The sequence below is a fragment of the Leptinotarsa decemlineata genome, unplaced genomic scaffold (assembly GCF_025532065.1).
Source record: "Leptinotarsa decemlineata unplaced genomic scaffold, Ldec_3_MD MMD2_tig00026282_RagTag_RagTag, whole genome shotgun sequence".
NCBI classification, from domain to species: Eukaryota; Metazoa; Arthropoda; class Insecta; order Coleoptera; family Chrysomelidae; genus Leptinotarsa; species Leptinotarsa decemlineata.
In genome coordinates this window covers 3,263,645-3,284,352 of record NW_027412668.1, presented here as the reverse complement: position 1 = coordinate 3,284,352, position 20,708 = coordinate 3,263,645, and the positions used below count along the sequence as shown (strand labels likewise).

At 34.9% G+C, this 20,708-nt stretch overlaps 1 protein-coding gene across 2 annotated transcripts in view; it reads right to left on the bottom strand.

The window, feature by feature from the left end:
• LOC111515673 (nose resistant to fluoxetine protein 6) overlaps nt 1-16,595 on the bottom strand; it is a 59,081-nt gene extending 42,486 nt beyond the window's left edge. Inside the window, exon 1 of one of the 2 annotated variants that reach the window (XM_074179626.1) lies at nt 16,375-16,595. The gene's annotated coding sequence lies outside the window, so the exon portion shown is untranslated. The remainder of the gene's footprint in view (nt 1-16,374) is intronic. The other variant, XM_074179625.1, reaches the window with a different exon arrangement.
• Between the last annotated feature and the right edge of the window lie 4,113 nt (nt 16,596-20,708).

Below are 20,708 nucleotides of genomic sequence, written 5' to 3'. Positions count from 1 at the left end.
GTAGTGAGAAGAAGAATACACTGAAAGTTTCGATAGAAAGTAAGCATGAAAACAATAATACCTATATGCATAATTGTAATTTAGTCTAGTCATTTCTATTGCTTATAAAAACATTAAAATCTAGGAATGCATTCAGGGTTGAATCATAATAAATAATAGAGCACATTCAAATTGAAAATTTTCGACCTTCCTCAGCTCCCATAATCACCAGTAAGGCTTCTAGAGTTTTTTCCCAACCGGTTTTCCCCACCAAACCGTTATTTCAACACCTCGACACGTGCTTCGATCACCAAGTGATCATTTGGCAACCTCTTTGAATATTGGTAGCCTACTATTTGCAGACGACCTGAAACTATATTATAAAATGGACGGCTTTACTGACTGCCGACATGTACCACATGAATTAGATGTAATCAAACTTTGGTGTGTAATAATAATCGTCTACAACTGAAAATTTTCAATATTGATTACATAAAACGAATCAGCCACAAGTCGAATCAAAAAGTATCTTGATAATACTCTGAATAAATTATAATAGGCTCTCTCACGAAAAAAATCCTTCACAACTTCCCTAAAGTTCACATTATTGCATGCAAATTTCAGATTTGATGCAGGGTGATTGAACATTTTTGACCCATTATAAATGAAAGAGTCATTAATGAGGGAATATTTTGGAATGGGCAAATTAAAGTCGTTTTTTTGTCGAGTAGCGTCTGTGTTAATTGAAAATCGATTTTGATGTTTTGCTATGAGACATATAGTTTCAATAATAAAAATAGATATTACAGTGAGGATTTTCTTTTCCTCGAACAGTGGTCTGCAAGAATCTCGTGGTTTTGCTTTACACGGAAAACGTACAGCTCTTTTCTGTATAAATAAAATTGATTGCAGTGTTTTTACAGTACACTGCAATCAATTTTAGAGTCTTATGATTGCTAAGCAGAAATGTAGTAACTACATCAGTTGATTTTTGAAGGTTGGGTGTTTGTTGATTGTTCCCACATAGCAATAGATATTCCAGGTATATTTCATGAATATACATTTAAGGATATTGTATTATGCTATGAATATGCCATGGATATATATATCTTCTGGAGAATATTCCCTGGAAGTGCTCCTGGCGAACCTTTGATATATTTTAAGAATATTCCTTGGGATATTCTTGAAATATCTTATAATATTCTTAGAATATGTAAGGTATACTCTATTAAGAATATTCCAGGAATAGAACCCGAGGAATATTCATAAAATATTCAGGATATTCTTAGTTTATTGTAGGAATATACAATAGGGAAACACCATAGAATATTCTTTATATATATTTTATGAATATTCTAGGAATATTTGGAATATTCCAATAATGTGACGAGTAAACGCTATTAGGCATGTATATATTGCATTTTGATGCAAGATTCACACAAGTAATAAAACACATAATATTCATAAACAAATATATTTTAAAAACAATATACACTGAAATATTTGACGTTTCAACCAATATTCATTGAATAGAATATTCCTGAATACTGTCATATTACAAATATTAGAAATGTATTCAAATTAGGATGTTCCTACTCTCAAACGAATGTATACTAAAAAATATACTAAAATAACAACTCTGTGAATTCATCAGCACTAATTAAAAAATAATTAATATATCATTTCATTGAAAAAGAAAAAATGTATTACATCAAGAAATAGGTTAGGTTAGGTTTCTCACTTACAAAAATAAACCCACAAATGAAGTATTTAAAATGAGTGGTATGATGGGTTCTTCAATGAATTTCACTTACTCAAAGTTATCCAAACTTTGCTCACCAGAATAGTTTTCCTTATATTTGTCCAACAATGCATCAGCCAGTGTTTCAATAGTAATACCTGGAACAAAATGTACATTAACGTTTATTATCACTATTTGAAAGTGGCACAATAAAACTGGAATAAAAATCAAATAGATATTTTTCACATAGGTTACTCATGAACATTTATAACATGTTATGACTTGGAGAGCAACTTGCATTGTCTTGTTGAAAAGTACTCATTACGTTTTCAGTTCCTTGGCGCACCTGCCTGTACCAGGTACCACTCTGTTTCCTTTTGGGCAAATTGATACTATCTTGAAAACGAGTGATAAAAATTATGAAAACAAATGATACAAAAGAATGTGTCATTCACTTACTTTTCTCTATTGAAGATACACAACTGAAATCACTCTAGTTCAAACATGTACTTAGTCAAACCAACAAATCCCACACACCAACTCTCCTCGAACCTAAAATGAAGTAGAGTAGGTTAATCACCATGACTTTACTATCGATACTATTGCATTTTACTTACTTTTCTTCAAGACTGAATATATGCAACTCTCCTGTTTGAAGATCCAAAATCAAACTATTCGCTGTCCTGCAAATTGGACAACCCCAAATTATAAATGGTACACTGAACGTGACAGAATTATACTTTGATAATAACACCAACACACCATGCATTACACACGCGAACCTGCCACGTCAACCGCCATGTTGAATCAAATGTCGAATTTAACGCAAAGGTACCAAGCATTAAGGGACAGCCGCTTTCACAGAGCTTATTCGACTGTCGCGCGCTACACTTCAATTGACCAATGAGAAACGTTTATTCCAATTCTTCACTTCCCCATTTCTCTGTTTCCAGGATTTTTCGCTTTGTAATTAATAATTTCAAATACAAAAAGACAAATGGGATGAGAATTAACCAATTTATTGATGCAATTTGTTCATTTATTGGCCCATTCAAATTTTTTTGTCGTTTCCAACAGTTGCTGTTGGACCAATTCATCTAGAATCTTCGCGTTGAATTCAAAAAACTGGTTAACACTATCAGGGTTATATACATTAGGTTATGCATTCGATTAAGATCTTCAAATATTTTTGTTTTAAATAATATTGAATTATTTGAATACTTTATTATAAGATAATTCAAAATTCCATTGTATAGAATATTCCAAAATATACCGTGGGGATATATTCTAAGAATATACCATATGGTATATTTGATCGACAATATTCTTAGAATATTCAAGGGAGAATAATCCATTTATAGACATTCTATGCACATTCTTTCGGGAATAATCCTGCCATATTCATTCAAGCATATTCTATGAATATTCTAAAGGCATGTATATATTCCAAGAATATTCTATGAATATTTGGAATATATACGTTCGTTTTATGATATACAGGGAATATTCTATGAATATCTGGTGCTGTGTGGGTTTTTGTTAATGGTGAAAGTGAGGAATGTGTTTAGTTGTTGTTTAATTAATATTGGATTAGTGAAATTACTTCAACATGTTTAGGAAAAGAACTCGTAATATTATGAATGAACTAAAAGACAAGGAAAATGAGGGAGTGAAACAAAATGGTAAAGAACAATGCAAAATTTCTACAAAAACTTCAATAGTAGTGACAGATAGGTCTAGCATGTCTAACAGTGACTGCAATGCAGGAATAGACTTTGATTCCAATGAAATTGTTAATATAGAAGAAGGACTAAAAGTTGAAGTCAATTCGAGTGAAAATACTGACCTAGAAGATGCAGTACCGATTTGGGTAGAAGAAGAAAATGTTATTATGGAAAGTTTGCACAAAAAAAAATTCTAGATCCGACAACTTTGGTAGTGTCAGCCGATTTGCAAAAAATCATAATGCTACCCAGAATAGAAACTTTAAAAAAAGTTTTATTCACCGAGAGGCTTGTAGCCTATCATGAAAGCTGTGTACCTGTTGGAGATAAGCCTTCTTCTAAACCTTATGCTGTTGTGTGGCACGAGGTAATCACAAGGAAGATTTAATAAGCACATTTTATGTTTTTCTGAAAGAAAAGAGAGACTTCAAACACATCATAATTTGGTTAGATAATTGCTTGAGCCAAAATAAGAGTTGGTGTTTTTACACGTTTCTGATTCAAGTAATAAATTCAAATGAGATATCTTGGATACAATAGGAGTAAATTATTTCGAGGCAGGTCACACTTTTAAGAGTTCGGATAGCTTCCACCACAATGTGGAGCAATCGCTCAAAAAAACAGGAAAAGTGTATGACCCAGGATTTTGTCGTAGCAGTGAGAAATGCGAGCAAACAAGTAGATGTTGAAGAAATGACGCTTTCTGACTTTTACTTATGGAAAGATTTAACATCACAACAGAAACTTAAAAAGGATCCGAACCGCACTTATATGTGTGAAATTGTTCAGGTAAATTGTTTATTATATAATATTGAATTATATAATTATATAATATTGAAATAAGTTAAATTATTTCATTTTTGAATTCAAATTTCAGGTTAAAGCAAAACGAGGATGCTACACTCCACAATACAAGACATCTTTCGTAGAAGACCAAGAGCCTGGGAAAGAACTTGACTTCTTGATGAACAAAGTTAAAAAAAAGTGGACTATTTTTTTTGCGGCATCAACTGCTAGGTTGATGCCGCTAGCTTCAAATAACTTTTGAAATACTGAACTTAATTAAACGAAACTTGGTAATAGGAGGTTTTTGCGGTGTCGAATTCGAACCTGATGTTCTTATTGCTCTTACTCGTAGGGGGCGCCACCTACACGTATTTTTCTTTTTTAAAGATTCATAACTTTTTTGGGCGTACTTCTAGCACATTTTTCAGTAAAAAAATCGATTCCTCTATCATATCTACGTAAATAAGCTACCCTTGTTACTAGTCGCTGTAAGCAACCGTTTTCTAAATATTTGGAGAAAACTTCAAGTCGATTATTTGATAATCGATGCATGTTGAAGTTATTACGAATATTTTGCATTTTTCACAAGAATGCTTTGGAAATAAATTTGACGTTTGTGAGTAGTTTTGGTAATTACATATTTTGTGACAGACGTTTTGTTGAAGTTTCCGTAAGTGAAGTAGAAAACACTTATTTTGAAAAAATGGATTATTTAAACAATAATGCTCATTTAGCCGATATGCATTTCGTTTATGGCCTTGCGGATGGCAATGCGCGCGAAGCAAGACGTATTTACCAGGAGCGATTTCTTAATCGAGCACTGCCTTCAGCTCCAACATTTGCTAGTCTCCACCGTCGTTTGGCAGAAACAGGTAGCTTTAAGAGGGCAGCTGATATTATTGGAAGACCACGAGCAGTCCGAACCCCAGAATTGGAAGAAGCTGTTTTGAACTCTCTCGAGAAGAATCCAGAAACAAGCACAAGAGTAATTGCTGAAGCTGTCAATTCTACTCAGTCCACAGTTTGGAGAATTATCCACGATCAACAGTTTTATCCATACCATATTCAAAAAAGCTCTTTTGCCACGAGACTTTCCCCAACGCATTACTATGTGTCAATGGTTTTTGAGAAAATTGGCTGGAAATCCTCAATATTTAAGATATGTACTTTTCACGGACGAGGCAAACTTCTCCCGAAATGCTATCACAAACTTTCATAACAACCATGTTTGGTCTCTCGAAAATCCGCACGCAGTTAGTGAAAGGCATTATCAGTATGAATTTTCTGTAAATGTATGGGCGGCAATAATTGATAATTACATGATAGGTCCTTTCTTTCTTCCGCTCCGACTGAATGGCGCAACTTACAGACACTTTTTAGAAAATGATTTGCCGGGACTACTTCAGAATCTACCATTAGAAATTCGTATCCGCATGTGGTTTATGCATGATGGAGCTCCGGCCCATTTTAGCGTTGTAGCCAAGGAATTCCTTAACACAGTCTATCCAAATCGATGGGGTATAGAAGAACCTAATCAGGCGTGGGCACCAAGGTCCCCAGATCTAAACCCGATAGATTTTAATTTTTACGGGACATTTGAAGTCACTAGTTTATAAGACTCCAGTAGTGAACAAGGAAGATCTTAGAAACCGAATAGTAGACGCCTGTGAAACAATAAGAAACACACCAATAATTTTTGAGCGGGTTCGAGATTCAATGACTAGACGACTAACTGCCTGTATCTCTGCTGAAGGTGTATTTGAATACAATTTAGTTTCGTTTATTTTAGTTTATTCTACATATTCAAAATTTTCTGAAATAAAATGTTGACATTTCTTGCAAATTTTATTAAAACAAATACTGAATATGCACCCTTGATACAAAAATAACTATTTCGCTTAAGGATGTCATAAAGGAACGTACCCAACAGTAATGACCTCTTCAAACGAGTAAAACGTCAAATTCATTTCCAAAGCATTCTTGTGAAAAAAGCAAAATATCCGTAATAACTTCAACATGCATCGATTATCAAATAATCGACTTGAAGTTTTCAAGTCCAAATATTTAGAACATCAGGTTCGAATTCGACACCTCAAAAATCTCCTATTACCAAGTTTCGTTTAAATAAGTTCAGTATTTCAAAAGATATTTGAAAAAAAACGAAAATAAAAATAAAACTTCAACATCCTGTATCTTGGAAACGAAGCGTTTCCGGACATTTATTTATTTGGACAATTCATATTCAGGAGGTGAGGAATAACATTCTTATCAAAAACTCAAAGTTCACTTTTACTCTAATTTCCATTTCATATCTCCAATGTTTTGACAACTTTTGTTTTCATTTATTGCATATATTCATTTAAATCATTAAAATGTAGCCAACCCATTTATCAACAGCAATTGCTAATTAAAATATGGTCGCTTTTTATGTCAATGTACCACAAATAACTTTTAATGAACAACATTCAGAATTATTTTTAAGATCCAACACTAATAAACTCTTTAACTTTGTAGTATATATACACATCGATTCATGAAGTGGCATTGAAATTGTTCCCTTTAATATTCTATAAAGGTGTTCCTTTGTAAAAGGTCCATGACCAAGAAAAGCAAGAATTGAAACATTAGTCAGCTGCCTGAATGGTAGGCTTAGTTTTTGACACAAAACCAGATGGTTCAAACACTGTCGATCACAGTCAACATTCACATTGAAGTTGCAGAAATGACTCTACTCCTGCGCGTTAATGGGGATAGACTAGCTTTGTCAAGTACTGAAGGAGCCAGGAATCCACAGAGTGAATTTCCGGGAAATGCGCCTATAGATATTTACGATAACATCATGAAAACTGAACGTAAAACGAAGTAGGCTCAAAGTTTGTTGTTTTGAAAGGAACGTCTACATTTCAATAGAGATTTAGTTCAAACATAAAATTCTAGATCGATTTTGTATCTCACACTTTTCCTGTCTCGCATAGTTTCTTGCATATTTCTCATTTAATATAAAAAATTGCATCTGCAAGACATTTTCCATTCGAATATACTTTTCATTTCTATTGTTCATTTGTTGTGACTGTTGTGGGAATTCTATTGAAGAGTTTTTATTGAACGACGAATATTCCAAGTTCTGTCCACACATTCAAGAAAATGGTTGAACATACAAAAATCGTGATTCTGTGAAAGTTAGAGTTCAAAGAAGCAAACCGATGGTTGGTAATCATAATGTTGATGTTCCCATGAATCATTCAAATCAGACCAAATCCTAAATGAAAATAAAAAACTGAAATCTGATTTAGCTGCTCTACAGTCAAAAGTGAATGACCTAGATCAGGCTTCACGTTCGAATAACCTAGAAACACAGGGTATTCCTGAAAAACGGAATGAAGATTTACTAAATATTGTGGAGAAAATAGGAGCATACATTAACTACAATGTGACTCCTCACACAGTCGATTATGCACGACATCAAAGAATATAATTGTTAAATTTACGTCTAGGAAAGAGAGGGATCTATTTCTGATGGCGGTAAAGACCAAACGCATTAGAAACAATAATTCAGAAAAAACTGTTGCATAAGGACGTCAGGGCAGCTACCAGGGACAAGCAATACAAGTATGTCTGGGTCAAGAACGGTGTTATTTTTTGCAGGATGATTCATCCAGAATAATTGCTATCAAAAGTCAAGAATGTAGTTTTACTTTCCTTTTTCACATAAGTCTCATTGATTAATATATCTGGTCCTCATGGATAAACTGTTAGTGTATGGCCCAAATGTAAATGGATTGCGATCTGAAACTGCTGAATTTAAACTGAATACCCTTAATATACAGGCTGATTCACGGTGGATGGCACATTAGACGTTTCTGGTGAACCAGACAACGGATCACTTTGAAAATTTAAAAGAGGGCATATTCGGACATTCTCTAGCCAACTGAAATATTTTCGACAATGCGGTGTTGCCGCTTCTATTAGAAAGCAGTAGCAACTTTGATTTTTCAAATGGAACACTCTGTATATAATATTATTTTTGGAATCTCCAACAATTGCCCGACAACTTTTCTTGATATTTCCCTGTACCTATCTGTTACCGTTTTCGAAATAAAAATTAATTTCAATTTTTTCTTCGAAAATCATGACTTCTAAAAATGCCGATATCTTTCAGTTAAGAAGTACTATGATATCGAAATTTGGTTTGGAGTTAGGTGATACTTGGACACTTCCCACACGTCAGCCTAATCTCCGTTACTTCAATACAGGGTGGTAAAAAAATACAGTTTTTTCGTTTGCTTGAAAAAGTTGCTGAAATTTGATTATTTTAAATAGAACACCCTGTATATTATTGAAAATTCGGAAAGCTGCTGAAATTTGCTTTCTTTTTATGTATATCATACCTATACCTAACTAGTCAAGTTTCGGACTTATGAACATTTATTTGTGAAAATGTCCCTTCTGAATGGTATTTCCATTCGGTATTTGGTAAGCAGGTCATGATTACTATTTGACAGTAGCGTTGTGACATTCTCCTAATAATATCGACATTTTCGTCACTTCAGAAGTTGCAAATACCTTCAAAACGATGGAACAAAACTATTCAAACGAAGTTCTTATGAATTTGTTTATTATTTTTGGACACTGTGACAAAATTATCAGCAGAACATGTAGAAAGTTCAATGAAATGTATCCGAATCTACCGCCAATGAACCTCAAGAAATTTATACGAATTCAGAACAATTTCAATGCATTTGGATCAACTTTAAAAGCACGAAGAAACTTGCCTCGACCCGTAACTTTCGAAGACAACCAGATTAATGTCTTAGCATATTTTCACGCATTTCCCGAGTCATCGATAAGAAGTGCTGAAGAAGATTGGGGTATAAAATATTCATCGGTTCAAAGAATCTTGCGAAGACATAAAATGCATGATTATAAATTCACCAAAATTCAAGCAATGTAGCCTCAAGATCCTCAACAGAGAGTAAAATTTTGTGAAATGTTGTTGACACGCATTCAAGAAGATCCACTCTTTTTAAATAAAATTATTTTGACTGAGAGAAGGGATTTTCAATAGAAAAAATCGTCATTATTGGTCCAGTGAAAATTCTCACGTCACAAAAGAAGCCGGATTTCAAGAAAAATTTAGTTTTAATGTCTTCTGCATGTTGATGGACAACAAATTGAGGTACGTGATATACGAGGAGTCATTAACATCCAGAAGCTACCTGAATATTTTGGAGAATACTGTAGACAGTTTCGTGGATAATCTGCCACTCGAAGATTATCGAAACTGTTGGTACCAACTAGACGGAGCTCCTGCACATTGCACAAGAGAAGTGAGCGCAGAACTGGATAGACTATTTGACGATCGGTGGATGAGGCGCTTGGGACCATGGAATTGGCCAGCGAGAGCACCCGATCTTAATCCATTAGATTTTTATTTGTGGGGAATGATTAAAAAACTCAAGTACTGTATAGTTTTGAAAGCCCCGTTGAAACTAGATGAACTTTGCATCAAGTTTGACAACTTTTATTTTTCAAAATTTGTTTTTAACATCAAAGAGGCTCTTAAAATATTATTATATTACAAAAAAAGAAATTCGATGACGAGTTTAGTTAAAATAAATGATTTAGTACAGGTGTGCTTAAATTTTGATAAGTAGAAAAAGCAGGAGTGCGGAAAAATAGTGAAAATATAAAATACTTATTATGGGTTTGAAACTTGGTGTATGGGTATGAAATAACAAAAGGAAATGTTTTTATCCTTTGATATTTTTGGATATTTTGAAGAATAATGTAATTTTTCGATGTTTCTTTTTTTAAATGTCAATTTTGACAGGTTAAGGAAATCACGTGACCTATTTTGTAGACGTCATTTGACATCATTTCTTAAGCAAAATCTACTGCCAAAATCAAATTTCACATAAAACGATAAATAAAAAAGTTTCCCATTTGATGCGGACTTTATCGGTGACACTGTATATTATCAAGAATTGTACCCACTTAATACCAAAATTGAAAAATTTTTTAATTATAAGAAAGCAAATTATGATGAGTTGAATAATTACTTTCATAATCGCGACTGGGAACAGCTCTTTACTAACCTCTCGATTGACGAAGCTGTAACAAAGTTCTATGAAGCTCTTGAGGAAGGTACTAGATTGTATGTTCCCGAGGTTACTATTAGGAATAAGATGTTCCCTCTATATTTCTCTATCGATACTGTTAACTGTATAAAACGCAAAAACCTGATGCATAAAAAATGGAAGAAGTATGGCTATCAGTATTATTATGAGGAATTTAAAATACTCAGGCGTAGGAGCAAGAATCTAATCTTCAAAAATTACAAAGCATACATTGATAATATTCAAACAGATATCAAAGTCTGCCCGAAGAAATTTTGGAAATACGCGTCAAGTTGTCGAAATGGTGTAGGTATTCCTAATAAATTGAATTTTAATGATACCATTGCAGATAACGCCAAAGATATTTGTATACTTTTTGCCAACTACTTTCGTTCTGTTTATAGTCCATATCAACAATCTTATAATTTCTTCGCGCATCTTAGCAACAACAATTTGATTCATTCTATCCATTTCACTCCTGAATTAGTGCTTGGAAAAATGAACACATTAGACGTCAATAAAGGTGCAGGAATCGACGGCTATCCATCGTATTTTGTTAAAAACTGTGCAGTCAGTTTATGCCACCCACTCTGTAAACTTTTCAAGACATCTATTCAGTCTGGTATCTTCCCAAAGATTTGGAAAACGGCTCTTCTCGTCCCGACATATAAAAACTCAGGCAGTAGAAATCTAGTCAATAACTATCGGGGTATAAGTAAACTCTCTATTTTCAGTAAAGTATTTGAAAGCATAGTTTATGATTCACTATTTTATAGTTTAAAGACCTCACTCTGTGACATTCAACATGGTTTCTTCGCTAAACGTTCCATCGAAACAAATTCAGTCATTTACACCGAATATATCTCGAGTGCACTGGACAGCCGTGAACAAGTTGATTCACTGTATACTGATTTCAGCTAGGCTTTTGACAAGGTTGATCATAACATACTCATGTCGAAACTTGCTGGAATTGGTGTACAGGGCGATCATCTTAGGTGGCTGTCCTCTTATGTATTTAATCGTAGTCAACTTGTTAGCATCAATGGGTTCAAGTCGACGCCCTTCGTGGTTACCTCAGGGGTACCTCAGGGGTCACACCTGGGTCCACTGTTGTTTTTAGTATTCATAAATGACATACAGTCTTGTTTTCTTTATTCTAATATTTTGTTATATGCGGACGACTTGAAAATATTTGAAACAATTACCTCCATAAGAGACTGTTTAAAAATTCAGGAAGACCTTGCTAGATTTGTAATATATTGTGATATGAATAAGCTGAAACTCAACGTGGAAAAATGTACATGTATTTCGTTTTATAGAAATCATTCACCCATATTGTTTCAGTATTTGTTGAATAGTATTGCATTAAATAGAGTAGAATATATCAAGGACCTTGGAGTATACTTTGACACAAAATTGAATTTCAATCGCCATGTTGAATATGTCATAAATAAAAGCAACAGAACACTGGGTTTCTTCAATAGAATGTGCAGATATTTCAACAACGAAGCCGTTATTAAAACTATCTATTATGCATTTGTTTATAGCAAGTTGAATTTCGCTAGCATTATATGGAATCCTTGCTATAATACATTCAAATTGCGTTTAGAACGACTGCAAAATAGGTTTGTTAGACATCTTCATTACCGAATCACTAATGTCTATGTAACTCACGGTATTAATCAAATCCGTAACTATTATAACATTCAGCTTCTAGAACAACGGAGAATCACTTCGGATCTAGTGTTTGGCTATAAAATTTTAACGAATCTTATTGACTCGCCTGAGTTGATAGCAATGATGTCCTTTCATGTACCCCAGAGAAACACAAGGAATAAATATTTATTAGCTCCTTCCACATTTAACACCAATGTGGGGAAAAACTCTCCAATAAATAGAATTACAGACTCATTCAACAGATACTGTTCCAATTTGGACGTTTTCTCCATGTCCTTACAAATGTATAAAAGTAACATAAGGAAAATATTAAATTTTTAATCATTTATGTTTTAGATTAAGCATCTAGATCATTTACCTGTTGAACGCCAGTTTTGTTAGCACAATCTGTATTTTAGTGGATACTTGTTTGGGTTCTTTTACCTGTATGTGTCCCGAATTTAGAATAAATAAATAAATAAATTAATTCTATACTGTGCAGGATTCAATAGGAAGCAAGTTTCAACTACCTGTGAACTAAATTATCCAAAAGAATAACTGGTTCAGACCGGTCTCAACTCACCTACAGTGCAGGTTAATAGATTGACACCTATCAGGAAACAACTACTCCCTTGGCTAATACTACGAAGGGCGTTGGATTATACCCGACAGGTGTTAGTGTAGGATTCTCCATAGAAGTAATTCCTGCATATGCTGTTGGAGATTCAACTGCCGGAATAGATTTTTAATTGTTGGAATTGTTGGACACACTTGTATACCAATTCAGGATTACTGCCTCTCGTCATTGCAAGGTAGAGTACATGAGGTAACCAACAGCATATCCAAATCACGCAGCTCCTCGTGTGAGGAAAAAACCTTTCACATATAATAAAGGGGCGTTCTTGAAGACTGACTGTGAAACAATCTAAAAGAACCTAAATCTTCACCAGCAGCAGCAGGTTTGAAGCTCAGATCAGACCTGCTTTGAGGTATTGTTCTCATGTATGGAGCTCCGCTCCTAAATATACCCTGAAGCTGCAGGATTCCGTCCAGAAAAGAGCCATCCTCCCGATTCAAGTCACGAACATTACTTGCAACCTTGGTAGTCTGGAACATCGAAGAAAAGTTGGAGATTTGTTTCTCTTCCATAGATACTTTCACTGGAGGTGTTCAAGTGACTTGGCACATTCGATTCCACCAAGAGCGGTACATATCAGAAGTACGCGACGAGACTACTCATCGTTTTGAGGTTCAACTCAGTTCACCCCGAACTTCACAGAAGATTTTCTTGTAGTGCTCGTGTTTTGCCCTCAAAAAAATGTAGGTGACTTGAGAGTGGCCTGAACGAATTGTAATTTGATTCACAGCCACTTTTCGAATATGCAAAAATACCTGTGAACTTTTGTGAACTCATTTCAACGCAACAGTTCAGCGACTGTAATTTTTCGAAACAAATAAATTGGAGCCGTTGAGGTCGAATTTGGAAATAACTGTTCATTTAGTAGACATAAATAACATTACTGTGACACATTCAGTCAAAACTTTATCACATTGACCAAAAGAAATAAACTTTGTGGTTGCAAAGACACCATCCTGGCAAGCCATGATGAATCCCGTAGTTTCCGACTTCAGTCCACTCGACCTTAAGAAGGAGAAGGTCATGTGATTTGACTGAGGTCTTCAATGCTGTTGAAGCCATGCATTGGCTTATCCTTGTGTTGCCGCAGGAGTGATCATAGTTCAGTGTCGACTGAACCAAGTTCATCAGCAGCTCGGGCAGCTGCTTTGAAGAGAAATGCTTCAGTTTCTGCTCTCTCATGGTCGCGGACCATACAGAGAAAGGAATCAGAATGTCTGATGATTCAATAGGCTCTATCCAGTACCATTCTGTCATGTAGACATGTCACGTAGACATGCCATGTCGACCTAATGGACTGGATGGATCCAAATTCAAAAGCCTTCGGCCTCCCTGTTGTTGGGGGAAGATGCCGTTGTATCATCTTTCGGGTCTTGACGTCGACTTGATACAGCTCCTCTCGGATCCATTTCATCACTCCAAACGCGTAGAGTAAGATTGAAACGGCAGGCATATTCGTTGCAGCAACTTTGTTCTTCCCCGACAGTTCCAATGACCAGATCTGTCGAAGTTTGTGCTCATACTTGCCGAAGAGAGAGTTCGTCACTGCTGTTACCTCTTGTGAGTGACGTTTTTCCATTTCGAGGTGAGTATACGTCTCTCCGGCATCTAGATTGTGCAAAATGCTTCCCTCGTTGAGCTGCACATCCTCTCCATAATCCCTGCGTCGTTGAGATGGATCGTTGCACATTTGTCTATTCCAAATTTTATATCTGATAAAAGTATTTTTCTCTAGAGGCATGAAGTTTAAGGTCCCTCTGGATTCCGGGGTGCCACAGTTACACACACAGAGTCGTCCAACGAAAAGTATGCACCTTGCTTTTCTCCTTTTTTTGTAACTTAACGCAAAAATGCTCGGACAGGTCAATTTTGCTTTTGAGGGGGACACATTTTAGATTTATTTTTCTACCTGTGCCTTCAACCCCCTAGAGAGGGTGAGTAACAACCCTAAAATTTTAAGTGGAAAGTGGGGAAGAGTGACATATGATTTGAAAGGGCACAAAATTATATTCCAATGATACTTAATTTGTTGTATTTTAGCTCAAACATGTAGGTATTATGGAGAAAAAACAACTACAACCCAGTACTTTGAAATGTATAATTGACTTTGTAGAATCGTACTTCAGCAAGTGCTGAAAATGTGACACATTTGCTTCCATACAATAATACAAATTTGTTCAAATCTATTCCTAACATTCTGTAGCATATCATGTGTATACTTCTGCACTCTGCTGTAATTCGTTGGCGAAGATCTTCTATGGACTCGGGCTGCGTAGCAAAACATTTATTTTTCAAGTGTCCCCAAAGAAAAGAGTCTAAAGCGATAAATCAGGTGGCCTGGCAGGCCATTCGATGGGGCCTCTCCTTCCAATCCACCGTCCAGGAAACCGGTCATCTAAAACACTCTCTTATCGAAGCAACATGTGAGGAGGTGCTCCATCTTGCTGGAAATGAAGCCGATCATCATTATGATTTTTTTCATTTTCAATTATTTCTGTTATGAGAGGATCGATCAATTGTATCTTCAAGCATGTTCAGGTAGACCTCACCAGTTAAATTCCCAGGAATAAAAAGTGGCCCTACCTATGACTACCTAATATACCACACCAGACATTGATTTTTTGAGGTACTGGGTATGGACCTCTCGAAATAAGTATGGGTTACTGTCATCCCAGTAACGGCAATTATGCTATTCACAGTTCCATTAAAAAAAAGTACTCTCATGGGAAAAGCACGTGTTGAATGATAGGTGCGGATCATCAATTAGTAGCTGTCTCGTTGTTCACAAAATTGCAGCCTTCTATCAGGATCATCTTCATTGAGTTCCTGTACTAATTTAATTTTGTACGGATGAAATTTATAGGCTTTTAATATCCGTATTATGGACGAACGGGAGACACCTGAGGCTGCAGCAAGCTGACGGTACTTTAAATATGATCAAATTCAACATGTCCCCAAAACAGCGACTTCCACTGCTTCATTTCTGATCGGTTTCCGTGGCTGGTGTTTTCACATTACAGACAGATCCGGTATCGACAAACTTTGGACTAACTTGGCAACGTACGAATCATTCACATTTTTCCCGGATGACTGTTATTAAAGAGGCGAGCAGTAAGTCTAGCATAACTAATATGTTTTATATATAAAGTTTAACAATTTCAACTCGTTCAGGAATGGTTATAAACCATTTTTACAGTAAAGTTGAAATAATTTCAAAAGCAACCGAACTGAATCAATGAACGTTTGACTAAATTCTTTTTGTACACTTATCTGCTGTTGTTATTTGAACCAAAAAAACGCACGAGAGAAATTGAGGAATGTAGTAGTGATAAAAAATCGTTTTCCCGCATTTTCATTAACACCAACAATATCGAGTAAATGTTCTTGCTTTTTTTATTACTATTCAAGTAAATACAACAAATTAGGTATCATTAGAAAGAGAATTTTGTGCCCTTTCAAATGATATATCACTCGACCCCACTTTCCATTTAAAATTTTAGGGTTGTCACTCACCCTCGCTAGGAGGTTGAAGGCACAGGTAGAAAAATATATCTAAAATGTGTCTCCCTCAAAAGCAAAATTGACCTGTCGAGCATTTTTGCGTTAAGTTACAAAAAAAGGAAAAAGCAAGGTGTATAATTTTCGTTGGACCACTCGATATAATGGCAATAGTGAGATGCAGGAAAGAAGGGGACCATCATCATCATCATCATCGTCATTATTATTATTACTTACATACTGTTTGTGAGAAATTTCTCCCCATAAATATTCTGCTACATTTTTCAGATACGCCAGACAAATTCGTGTTGAAGTAAACATCTTGGAAGTAATCAAGATAGGTTTCAATCAAATTTGCACTATCCGATTTTCGAAATGACATGAAGACCGCTACGAAAACTAAATTTATTTTCATGTTTCAAGTTGATTCTCACCAAGTCAACTGCCGCTTAACGAACAGTTTCTCATATTGTTCGCCAATCGATAACAGCGGCGACGACAGAATATTTTCCAGGAGGTAGCTTAGTTCAATATAAAGCAACCGCAGTAGATTATATTATTGGAACGGTGCTATAGAAGCGAATAGTCGACGATAATAATCATTTTTGTGACTAGAGCAAAAAGTTCATCTTTGTTGCACACGTTACACACAACATTTTATCTACGAACGAGCTATTTTTTTTAGTTTAAATTCTATTGAATGAGATAAAAAAAATTATTCAATCAAGAATATTCCTTTTTTCGAGGTAATTTCGTTTTCATATTTGCTTAGGTGTTCTTCACTAAAAACTCTTTTTCGAATTGTGGTTGAGTTTCTAGAACTGGTTCTTGGTCCAACTATGTCCAACTATGGCTCAAAGTTTCCAGGGAATAACTGTACCAAAAATCAGTCATTTCTAGGTAGAAAGTAAGATTTCGTGGGCTAAAACATGTGAAAGTACAGACAATAACAGAATAGGATGATTCAAAATAACAAAATTGTAAACAAAATATCACATTTTCACAATAAATACTGAAAATGTTGTATATTACATTCTAAACACTTTAAAATGTTTTTTTGTACGCGACTTGTGGTTGCTTTTTCAATTTCCTGGGGATCCAGATCTTCAATACTCCGCACTATTCGCCGTCGCAATTCTTCTTTGGTAGGCACTAGAGTACTGTATACCCTTTCTTTTAAAACACCCCATAGAAAAAAGTCAAGTGGCGTGAGTTCGGGTGATCTCGGTAGCCAATCCCACGGCCCTAAACGCCTAAACCAGCGATCGTCGAAGAGTTCGTCAACTTTCCTGGAAACTTCCTGGGTGGAATGAGCTGGCGCTCCGTCCAGTTGAAACCACGAATTCCTATATTCCTCTAAAGGCAAATTTTCAAGAAAATCGGTTACAGTCGTCCTTAATATTTGGAGATATCTCTCTGCATTCCGTGTGTCTTCATAAATAAAAAAATAATTATTTTTCTTCAGAATACAGAAAATATTCAGGTCAAATTTTTCTTGAAAACCCATTTCTTCTGTAACATAAGGATTATGATCAGCCCAAAAATGTTTATTCCTTCTATTGAAAATACTATCCCTCGTAAATTTTGATTCGTCGCTCCAAATTATTTTTGACAATAATTCCCGCTCTTCCTGTGTATGAATCAAAAGGGATTTACAAAAATGCATTCTATGTTCGAAGTCTTCTGCTTTTAGAGCTTGAACTTCGGTAAATTTATACGGATGCATTTCGTGATTTTTCAAAATTCGTTGTACTGAAGCATGTGATACACCTAAATGTTTTTCTGCACTGCGAATGGAAGCTTCTGGATATGCATAAAAATATGCCAAAACTTTAACAGTATTGACCTCATTTGAAGTAACAGGTTTTGGTAATGTTGAAGGCGCTTTTAACATGGAGCCATAGTTAAGGAAATTATTTTGTATTCTTACGAACTTCCTCTCGTTCATTGGTGTTGATTCAGGATACATTTGGTTGAACTCTTCAAGTTTTGGCAATGATTTGATTACACTGTCCGTGTATAATAAATAATTTCATAAGAACTTCGTTTGAATAATCAATATTTGCATTCATTTTTGGCGATTTTTTGAAACACCGTCAATAACCATTTATCAATTACTTATAAAAGTCACCAAACTGTCATAAGCTTGATATTTCCACGGCTACCTAGAATCTCTTTGATAGAAACACTTCAATCAGATTACCTACCAAAAAATCATTTAAAAAAAAAGTTCACACATGCAGTTCGTGCTATTGGTAATATTAAATCCCTGTGAAGTTACTGACGATCACGAAGTAGTATTCAGTCCAACTGTAGAAAGTCCTTCATGACTAACCAATAATCCTCTTTAAAATAACGTGAGTTGGCGTATGTAGTTGTAACATATGCCTTGTAATCCAAAGATCGTGTGTTCAAATCCGATGGACCCTTTTTTTTTATTATCAGCAGTAACGTTATACAAAAAAATTTGTATGATACATTTGTTGAAAGTGATTTTATTTTGCTCGTGAGTTTGCTCGACTTGCTGACGCTCGTTTTGTAATAATCCCCACTCACAAAATAAAATGCCACTTTCAACACTTGTAGGTAAAACGTGAATAACTATTTTTCCACAAAAACGGCTTTATTAAGAAAACTTGACGATTTAGGTATAGGGACATGTATATCATCTTGAAGCATTTTTCACCATCTTTCACTTTATTGAGTAATATACAGGGGGTTTCATTTGAAAAAATGAACTTTCGACTACTTTTATGCACAATGGAAATAATAGTTATTTCAGCACGCCCTGTATGATATGGAGTCGATTTCTTGGTGTTATTTGGATATTTCGAGTTTGTCCAAACTATCATCAAAATATCAACTTTTCATGAATTGACAGTACTGATGTACTTAATTTCAATTAAGGCTATGTTTTGGACCATATTTAGCACAATTTATTTTTTATCTCGAAAACAGATAGAGATAGGTATAGGACCTTATCGACAAAAAAGTATTAAAATACCAGAGCAATTCCAAAAATGTATTAATATACGGGGTGTTCCTCTTAAAAAAAAAGTTGCTAGGACTTTTTGATGGAAGTGGCATCGCTGCAATGCTGAAAATATTTTAGATCGATAGAACAGGTAAGGAAATGTGAGAGGTGAAATTTTTAGAAAACTTATGCTTTAGTTTTCCAGAAACGTCTAACCTACCATCGACCGTGAGTCACGCTGTATAATTCAATTCCAGAAAAAATAAAGAAGTATTACTCCATTACAAAATTTAAATATCAATTGAAAAAAAATCTAATTAGCGAAATTTCATAGTTTGCATTTCATTTCTATCACACGTTTTCAACATATACTTTCTGTAACCAATTTCATTATTTGACTGCATTTCATTGGTATTTTTTTAGATATAATATGTGTTCATTGTAAAGTATGTTATTTCTGTTATTTTATTATACTTTGTAGTTAGTTATAGTCCCTAATTATAAGCATTCATTGTTTCTTGGGACATTAAACCGATTTGAATTGAATTTCACATACAAATCCTAGTTTCTTTTTCCAATTCTGAAAAGTTTGTCATAGCAGCTTACGTTATGTCCGGAAGTTATCCATTTCTTCCTTATGATTTCAGTTGTGGGAATCTAATTGCTTTTGTAATTGTTTTTTTCAATGATTTTATATCAGATGAACATCTAAAGGTTTTGGTAATCCCGTATCACGTCCTGCGTTTGAAGGTTTGTTTTTGACTATTTTACGTACAGTTGTTGCTTGTAATAGTTTGTTTCCCTCGAAACCAAACTTGAGATGTAGATTCTTATATCCATTGAAACATACTCTCTGTGTTTCAATATTCAAATGCATGCGAATCTTATTCACTGATATCTCTTTTTCGCATTGTTCACCATCGCTATTGGAATCACTACACAGAAAAAAGTCTGCGTTGTTATCTCACTCGTTATTACTATTAGCCAAGGACGCCACATTTTGAACAGATAACGAAAATTTCAAGTAATTATAACTGCACCAGTATCGAATTTCAACACTCAAATCGCGATCAGTTCCTGAACTGAACAACGACAACACGAAGTGTATAAACATCCTCACATTCGCCGTAACATGAATTCAAATTTAATTTTATGACTCTTCAGCCAATCATAAAACTCGATTAGTAAAAACAATCCAATACGAACCGCCAATTCTTCAGTCCACGTGGACTAGTTGGCAGCGGCATAATTTCTTTGTGTTGGTTTTTTAGCCTTTGAGGGCGCCGACATCTTCAACTATTTACAATACCAGTTACTTCGGCAAGCAATGTTGCAGAAGATCTATACGAAAACAGTGTCCTGTATATTTCTTGGGTGTATCAGAAGAAATAATACTAAAAAAAATTATTTGCAGTGCACTACCATTCCAAAATATCCATTTGAGCTTCCGTATCATTTATAACATTCGGTGAATATCTCACAATTTATACTTTTAGAGAGACTCTCAAAAGTTTTGATGTACATAAAATCTTTTTCAATGAAAACATTCATTCGCTGAGCTTATCAAATAATTTCGTGGCAAGAATATACTTGGGAT